Source organism: Bombus terrestris, chromosome 13 (assembly GCF_910591885.1).
Source record: "Bombus terrestris chromosome 13, iyBomTerr1.2, whole genome shotgun sequence".
NCBI classification, from domain to species: Eukaryota; Metazoa; Arthropoda; class Insecta; order Hymenoptera; family Apidae; genus Bombus; species Bombus terrestris.
Genome location: NC_063281.1, coordinates 5,304,700 through 5,314,015, shown reverse-complemented (window position 1 = coordinate 5,314,015; position 9,316 = coordinate 5,304,700). Strand labels below are relative to the sequence as shown.

The window sequence follows — 9,316 nt, the reverse complement described above, 5'->3', positions numbered from 1 at the left end:
CGTAAGTATCATTGGTTGCTTCGTTTTTATCCTTGTGAGTTTCTTCAATTGGCACTCCTTGCATGTCCTTACATAATCTTGAATTTCCTTTTTCATATTTTCCCAATAATAGTGTTGTCGTATTCTCAAATAAGTTTTAGTTATTCCTTTGTGTCCTGCTACAGATGATTCGTGTTTTTCTCGTATTATATTGCTTTGTGTTTCTACTGGTGGGATAGTTACTTCCCCGGTACAAATGGTAATAGTTATTGTTTTTCCTATGAAAACCTCCTTTAATTTCCTGATTATGTGTCGCCAGGGTATCTCTTCTAAATTCCCTTTGCTAATGCTGAAGGAAGTTAGTTGTTTTTCGTTAACTACGTCCAACAATGATTTTAATGAATTTAATAAATTTTCTGGTGTTATTGAAATATTTCGATTTTCCTTTATTGGTAGGGATACGATGTATTTCCCGGAGTCATGATTCAACCTTGCTTTTTCCAACATTAAACTTTCATAACGAGGCAATCGCTCTGCTTCCTTCATCTCTAAGGCTCCTTTATCTATCGGGGTGCCATATATATCTATGAATATTATTTTATGATCATTCACTCTCGTAATCGAGTCTCGAGTTTCCGAAATTTTTAGTTCCGCAAGTATAGTAGGTCTCGTGTCTCTTTTTTGTTGTTGTGTTAGTTCTGGGATTGCAACGGAGGATTCCTCTTTGCTTGTTGTATCAGTATCCTCCTCTTTTTGGTTGGATATTTCTTCGCCTGTTTTCGCATCGAGTTCAGCTAATGCTTGATCAAAGTATTTTTCGGGGGTTTCTTCTATGGTAAAATGTTTCCGGGTAAAAACTTTTCTTCGTTTTGTAGAGTCTTGGGATGGAGACAAGACACGTGGTTTAGCTTCAAATATGGGAGAGTCTTCGGTTGAGGTGTCTAATTCGAATCGTTTTGCTGCAGGATACTGGATCGGTGAATTTTCTTCTCCCCTCCTGATTGGTAGGCAGATCTCCGGAGGGTTTCTAGACAATGCGTCCGCGTTTGCGTTTGTCCTACCTTCTTTGTATAGAATGTCAAATTCGAAGTCCGACAATTTTAATTTCCATTTCCAGATTCTTGAAGTAGGGTCCTTGATAGAATGCATCCACACCAAAGGTTTATGATCGGTAACAATAGTAAATTTTCTTCCGTACAGATACGGTCGGAAATGCATTGCGCTGTAGACGATTGCTAAACACTCCTTTTCGATAGTGGAGTAGATTTGTTTGGCGGAATTTAATAATCTCGAGGCATATGCGATTGGCAAATCCTTTCCAATCGGCCCCTGACTCAATACGCCGCCTATTGCATATCCTGATGCGTCTGTGGTAAGATTAAAGGGTTTAGAAAAATCTGGATATTGTAGAATGGGTTTTGTCATTAATGCTGTTTTTAAATTATTGAACGCATTTTCTTGATTTTCTGCCCATTTAAAAGGGGTATCTTTCTTCAATAGTTGCGTCAATGGTTTTGCGATTTTGGAGAAATCGGGTATAAATCTTCTGTAGTATCCTGCTAGTCCTAAAAATTGTTTCATGTTTTTTACCTTTTTGGGTCGTGGAAATTTCGACACGGCTTCGATTTTCTTTGGATCAGGTTTTACGCCATCTTCACTAATTATATGTCCTAAATAATTTACTTCATGTCGTAAGAACTCACATTTATCGGGCTGTAATCGTAATTTAGCATTCCTTAGTCTTTCCATTAATTTGTTAAACTTACTTTCGTGTTCTTGAAGTGACCTCGAATAAATTACAATGTCGTCCAGATAGACGAATAGTTCTATTCCTTGCAGTCCGGATAATACTGAGTTCATCAAGCGCTGAAATGTTGCTGGAGCATTTTTTAATCCAAAGGGCATTCTTTTGAATTGAAGGTGTCCGTACGGTGTCGAAAATGCAGTTTTATGGGCATCCTCCTGTGACATACGGATCTGATGGAAACCTGATGCCAAGTCAAACGTAGAAAAGTATTTTGCACTTCCTAATTGATCCAATATTTCTGTGATATTGGGGAGTGGAAAAGCATCGCCGATCGTTTTATCGTTCAGCTTCCTATAATCAATAACTAATCTCCAACGTTTGTTTCCTTGCGAATCGGGTTTTTTCGGTACGATCCATAACGGAGAATTGTATGGGGATATCGATGGTTCCACGATGTGTGTGTTTAATAATTCTTGAATTTGTCGATTTATTTCTTCTCGGTGTACTGGTGGGTAACGATACTGTTTAGTATTAACTGGTATATCATCCGTTGTAATTATTCTATGTTCTAGAATTCCAGTTGCTTCCAGCGTCTCTCCTGGAATATGAAATCTATCTTGATTATTACGAATCAATTTTTCGACGTTTTTCCTTTCCTCTTCGTTCAAGTGTTCAAGTCGTAGTAATTCGATTATTTTGTCAGATCTGCTTTCCTTTGTTTTTAAAATTGTATTACACGCCGTACTAGGAAGCGGGGTGAGGTTTTCAAATTCTTTGATTACCATTGTTGGTGTCGTAAATTCATAATCTCTTGAAGTAGTATTTATTATTCTCAGATAACCTTTTCCTTTATGATTTCTCACAACTGCATTACCAAAATAGATCCCCTTGATCGGCTCGATTCTGGGAATAAATCCCTCTCTTATCTCTGGATTTGCAATATTAATTGAGCATGTTACCGAACTTCGTTTCGGTACGATTATTCTTTCTTTAGTGTCGAAGGGAATATAAATATTTCCCCATTTGATATGCCTTTCCTCGTAATCCAAACGAGCTTTGCAGCCTGCAAAAAATTCGGATCCTAAGATTCCGTCTTGATCGATCAGCAATGAGTCATCAACTACGTGAAAAATGACTGGATGGCCTGCGACCTGTATTACTGTCTGCCCTAGGGAGACCAGGCTCGTTGCCGTAATTCCTCTCACTTCAATTTGTTTCTGTTCGTCGATGATAGCTGAATCGAGTAAAGCAGGTTTTTTGATAATATTGATTTCTGATCCAGAGTCTAGTAGTAAACTTGTCTTGGTTTTTAAGTCTGGGGAAACTATTCGTGCAGTTGGGGTTGTTAGAGAATCGTTTAATTTTATTGAAATGATCCGAAGAGGTCGTCTTCCGCATCTGAGTCCGGTTCCTGGTGGTTTTCCCTCGTCTGTTCCTTCCGTGTTGGTTTTTCCTTTTGGCCTTGAGATTCCGGACTCTCTGTTTTTATTTTCGCGTGGCTGTGAGATGGTTCCCCCACAGTATTTAATGGTTGTTCCCTTGATTTTACAGTCGGCGTTACGTTCGCTTTGTTCCTTGTTACGGATTGTGGAGTCGATTTCGCGGGGGCAGCTGCCCTTGTTCTCTTTATTACCATAGGCGCTAGCCTCCTTGTGGCCGCTGGCACTCTTGGGCTATTCGAAAATTCGTCCCTTCGTGGCTCGCCCCATTCCCCCGAAGGACGTGTTCGGTTTCCCGACTGTTCTTGAGCATAGGGTATAATTATTCCAGCATCTACCCGTGCTTTAAATTTATAACAATCCTTTACTAAATGCCCAGGTTTTTTACAATAATTACATGTTATGATATTCTGTTTTGAATAATTCTGTGATGGAGGTTCGGACCTTCGATCCTGATGATTGTTTCTGATATTGTTATTAGTGGCCAAGGGTCGTACGTTGTCGCGTTTGTAATTATTCAGAAATGTTGGTCGTTGGAGTCGCGTTCTATCGTTCATTTGTTTCACTTCTTGTGTTGCCTTGACGGCTTGGCGATACGCCTCTTCTAAAGTGTGGTATCCTGCTATCTTTACGCGTAAATACACCTCGTTTGGGAGCCCCTTAACGAAAGCTTCCCTCGTTTCCCAATCTATTGTATCTTGGATGTCCGGTGATATCGTGCCGTACTCGCTTCTTTCTCCGTCCATTATCGCTAACCTAAGATTTCTAACGCGATCCATGTAATCTAATATATCTTCCCCAAGTCGTTGGTATATCGTTCCTAATTCTCCCTTGTATTCGTTAAGAGATTTCTTTGGGCCAAACAGATCCTTTAATTTGTTCCCAAAATCGTTTAAACTTATTAGTTCTGTATCTTCGACGGCGAGAAACGCATGTCCGCGAAGCTTATTCATTAATAGTTTTACTAACTGGGGTTCTTGATGCCTAGGAACCATGTTTCGTGCGCGCTCGCATGCTCTTAAAAATTGAAATACTGAGGGTCGATGTCCGTCGAATACTGGTACTGATTCGATCGCGTCTTTTAGCTTAATCGGTTGGGGATATCCACCTGGCTGTACTGTTTCTTGTTGGGTTGCCGGTGGCGATGCAGGTGACTGAGGTTCTCTTATTGTTTTGAGTTCGCGTACGTCTTTTTGTAATTCGTTCATTTTTGCAATCATATCGGTTATTACTCGAAAATTTGCATCCCACGTTCTTAGTTTTTCCAACAATGTCAAAAGCATATCTTCATCCAATGATTCTAATTTGGTTGCCATTATTTTTTAGATATATATTTTATCAATGACAGTAATAACTTTAATCCTCTGTGGAGCGTATCCCACCGCTGCCACCAAAAATTTTTCTGTTACGTTCTGCTTTGTTCGATTTGATTGTGCTATGCCTTCCGTGTTAGTCTAGACTAAATCCAGAAAAAATTTTTGTTGTGTTATCTTGAGTTTAATCGGAAGGGGAAAATTGAAATGGTATGATTGTTTATGAAATATTAATCGAGATGTCCGATTAATATGGTAGTTGCTGCCACCAGAAATAGTCTAAGGACTATTTCGAAGAATTTCCTTTTATTATTATTATTTTCTTTAAGTTGGGAGCGTTAGTGTATGATGGGTATTGTTTGTCTATCGTGTCTTTTGGATTCCCAGTCTGGAAATGCCTCTATAAGCACTTTCTTGCCTGTAGGAAAACAAACCTTGTACCCTGTCTGTCGTGTCTTTTGAACTAGGTGAGAGTCTATTATCTACTAACTGGTGTTTAATGGGTAGCGTTCACTTACGTTTGATGCAACTGGCGAATGAATTCCACTTTTCGGCTAACCTGCTATGCGCAGGAATACTGGCACGGGAGAGGATTAAAGTTATTAGGGATAGACAATTGGCAACGTATTTATTTCGTCTGACAGAGTTATGTTGGTTTAACTATATTTTAATTTATTCGTTGTTAGTTGATTCAAGGTATTACAATATCAGCAATAAGTATCGTCGGATGCAAATGTAGATATATTATACAGCGATGTACAATAAATAAATATTCTAGCTTCTAACTGTATAAATTTTACAAATGTTTGGTAGGATGATATTTATTCGTACCAATAAGATTAATAACAAACGCTATGGTGTGATGTGGGCGATGGCGAACGAGATCGAAAGGAATGCGGCTCGCAGTGTTCGGAAATTGGTGAATTTGAGGACGAAAAACTAGGTGGTGAACCTTCGCGATTCGACTCTAATTCTTCTCGATGCCTCCTCTCTACCTTTTTTTTATTTCTGCAGCAATTAATCGTTCGTACCAACGTTCGGCTCGCTTTTTGTTGAGGTGACTTTTATCTTTTCTATTCTTTCTTGATTTCGTCATGGAATTATAATTCGTTCTTGGCAACAAGTAAAGTCGTAAATGAGTAAATGATTATTTTATTTGGTGACTGAGTTCACTGTAGACAATCAGTGTGGCTTTGTAGGCCTCACCCAAGGATGAGCAATCTGCTAACGGTGGGAAGAGGAAAACGAAAACCTTAGATGTTTTCTGTGACGAAAACACCGTAATCACTGGTTGATACAGCGAACAATTGTAAACAAAATAGATCGAAAGCTGATTGAGTTTATTCCAAACAATTCATTAAATGTTGAGCAAGAACGTTTATCTCAATTTTGTAATTATATTCTCTGTAAACAATCCGTGTGGCTTCGTAGGCCTCGCCCAAGGATGAGCAATCTGCCAACGGTGGGAAGAGGAAAACGAAAACCATAGATGTTTCCAATGATTGAAAACACCGTGATCACTGGTCGATACAGAGAATAATTGTCGTGAATTCAAGATGTTCGAATGAAATTTTAAGTGAGTTATTTACTTGATACTTCTATCTGTCAACTATAGCTGCCGACGGATACTTTCGTTTGAAGACAACTTTGTTCAATTAAAAGTAAAAAAGAAGGGAAGAGGGTGTACAATTTCGAATCTCCTACCTTGTTTGATTTGTGGAGTCGATCAGGTGTGAGTATGGTTTGGCGATGAATCGGTTTTAACAATTAAATTTTGTTTCGCGATTAGTTACTCGATGTTTCGGATTTTTCGAACTTAATTAACAATTTTATTAAACGGAATTACAGTATGTACTAGATTGTTTCTTTGACGCAGACGGATCGACTTGCGAATGAACAAAAGAATAAATGAATCACCGAATCTCAAGTTAATACCGAACCTTAAGTGCAAGACTCTTACAATACTGTTTAAGTTAAACTCACTGTTTCCAACTAAGACTGACTTCTGACTGCTCTCAATTAAAACTGAACTCTAACTATTTTCAACACTACTTTCAATTAAATTCTGAACTTGGTAAAACCAGCTCTGACCTCAATTAAAAACTGCACTCCAACAACTACTCTATTGAGTACTGAATCTCTATTTATATTCTTCCTAATTGTCACGTGACCGATTATTTCTTTTGTAATTGTACCATTACTACGTGACAATTTATGAATTTCGTAACTACCTATTTCCGCTGGGGTTCTTGTTTTCTTGATTATCTCACCCTTTGCTTGGTGTTAATGACATACAAGGTGCTTGAAAGAATGTACATGTTACAGGTGGTCGTATTTTGCTGATGCTGCGTCTGCGTTCTTTCCATGACCTTCGTTACTGATACCAGTGGAATGTGCCGGTCGCGTGGCTGCTTGGCCTTGCTGAGGTTGCATTTTGTGTGTCCAGTGATCGCCCTGCTGATGTCGGTGAATCGTACGAGGTGCTTGCCGAGTCTTTGTACGTGTTGTATGCTCTATTTCTTATGTTCCCCAAAGTTATTGTGAGTTCAAGGACAAGTTTTAATACGTCATTCTATAAGAGGTGGTGCGTGGTGGTGGTTTCTATTTGTTGATTTGCTTGCCGAGTTTTAGGTTAGTTTTCCTTTTTATAAAATGTTTGTTCGTAGCAATAAGTAATTTTGATATTGCTTGATGTTTGTATGATCTGTAGTGCTAATTTTGTTTGTTATATTCTCATATTTCTTTTATGAATGCAGGTTATATTGAATCATGGATACTGACATGTCTGGAGCTGTAGAGGTATGTATTAATTTGATTTGTGTTGATTTCATCATATTTCATATTGTTGTCCTTTATCTTGAATTTGTGTATTTTATTTTAGTGTAAGAAAAAGAAAAGGAATAGAAAAGGTCCGTTTTCCGGAGGAAATTCCTGATAGAGTGTTGGAAGCCTATCTATTTCTATTTTATTTTCCATCTTACCCTCGTATATTAATTATATCTATATATATGAATAATAAACTATGTTTAATAAATTTTATTAAAGAATTTCCATTTTCATTGCACTGTGTGTTTGTTTCCAGGTATACGAGTTGATACTTGCGTTGTTTGTGTATTGCGGTTATCTATGTTCTCGTTGCGGCACGTGCGGAGCGTGGGACGTGACACTGGGCGTGTTTCAAGGATAGAAATCGCGTGCACTACCTTCAGCATGTACAATGGAGTAAAATGGGCGTTTAAACGTCGAAATATCTCAAACTGGAAAGAAATATCGCTTAGTTTTCGATCAAATCGAAGAATGATTGAATTTTAAGAGCTGAATGCGTTTGCATCGACACTGGCTATCGCTCCGCACTACGTTCTGCGTGCAAAATTTAGTAAAATGAGTGTTTAAACGTCGAAATTTCGCTAACTCGAGAGAAATATCGTATAGTTTTCGACCAAATCGACGTATGAATGAATTTTTCTAGCTTCTGGGCTTGTTTCAAGGATAGAAATCGCGTGCACTACCTTCTGCATGTACAATGGAGTAAAATGGGCGTTTAAACGTCGAAATATCTCAAACTGGAAAGAAATATCGCTTAGTTTTCGATCAAATCGCAGAATGATTGAATTTTAAGAGCTGAATGCGTTTGCATCGACACTGGCTATCGCTCCGCATTACGTTCTGCGTGCAAAATTTAGTAAAATGAGACTAAACGTCGAAATTTCGCTAACTCGAGAGAAATATCGTATAGTTTTCGATCAAATCGACGTATGAATGAATTTTTCGAGCTTCTGGGCTTGTTTCAAGGATAGAAATCGCGTGCACTACCTTCAGCATGTACAATGGAGTAAAATGGGCGTTTAAACGTCGAAATATCTCAAACTGGAAAGAAATATCGCTTAGTTTTCGATCAAATCGCAGAATGATTGAATTTTAAGAGCTGAATGCGTTTGCATCGACACTGGCTATCGCGCGCACTACGTTCTGCGTGTAAAATTTAGTAAAATGAGAGTTTATACGTCGAAATTTCGCTAATTCGAGAGATATATCGTATAGTTTTCGACCAAGTCGACGTATGAATGAATTTTTCTGGCTTCTGCGCTTGTTTCAAGGACAGAAATCGCGTGCAATACGTTCTGCATGTACAATGGAGTAAAATGGGCGTTTAAACGTCGAAATATCTCACACGCGGAAGAAATAACGCGTAGTTTTCGATCAAATCGAAGAATGATTGAATTTTAAGAGCTGAATGCGCTTGCATCGGCACTGGCTATCGCGCGCACTGGGTTATGCGTGAATATGGAGTAAAATGGGCGTTTAAACGTCGAAATATCTCAAACTGTAAAGAAATATCGCTTAGTTTTCGATCAAATCGAAGAATGATGGAATTTTTGAGAGCTGAATACGATTGCATCGACACTGGCTATCGCGCGCACTACGATCTGCGTGCAGAATGGGGTAAAATGGGCGTTTAAACGTCGAAATATCTCAAACTGGAAAGAAATATCGCTTAGTTTTCGATCAAATCGCAGAATGATTGAATTTTAAGAGCTGAATGCGTTTGCATCGACACTGGCTATCGCTCCGCACTACGTTCTGCGTGCAAAATTTAGTAAAATGAGACTAAACGTCGAAATTTCGCTATTTCGAGAGAAATATCGTATAGTTTTCGACCAAATCGACGTATGAATGAATTTTTCTAGCTTCTGGGCTTGTTTCAAGGATAGAAATCGCGTGCACTACCTTCAGCATGTACAATGGAGTAAAATGGGCGTTTAAACGTCGAACTATCTCAAACTGGAAAGAAATATCGCTTAGTTTTCGAACAAATCGAAGAATGATTGAATTTTAAG

The 9,316-nt window shown here is 38.5% G+C and overlaps 1 long non-coding RNA gene across 1 annotated transcript; it reads left to right on the top strand.

The window, feature by feature from the left end:
- The first annotated feature begins 6,060 nt into the window (after positions 1–6,060).
- On the top strand, positions 6,061–7,537 carry LOC125386231. The gene is made up of 3 exons (XR_007226203.1): positions 6,061–6,958; positions 7,235–7,277; positions 7,360–7,537. It is a non-coding gene; the product is annotated as an uncharacterized LOC125386231 (long non-coding RNA).
- The last annotated feature ends 1,779 nt before the right edge of the window (positions 7,538–9,316 follow it).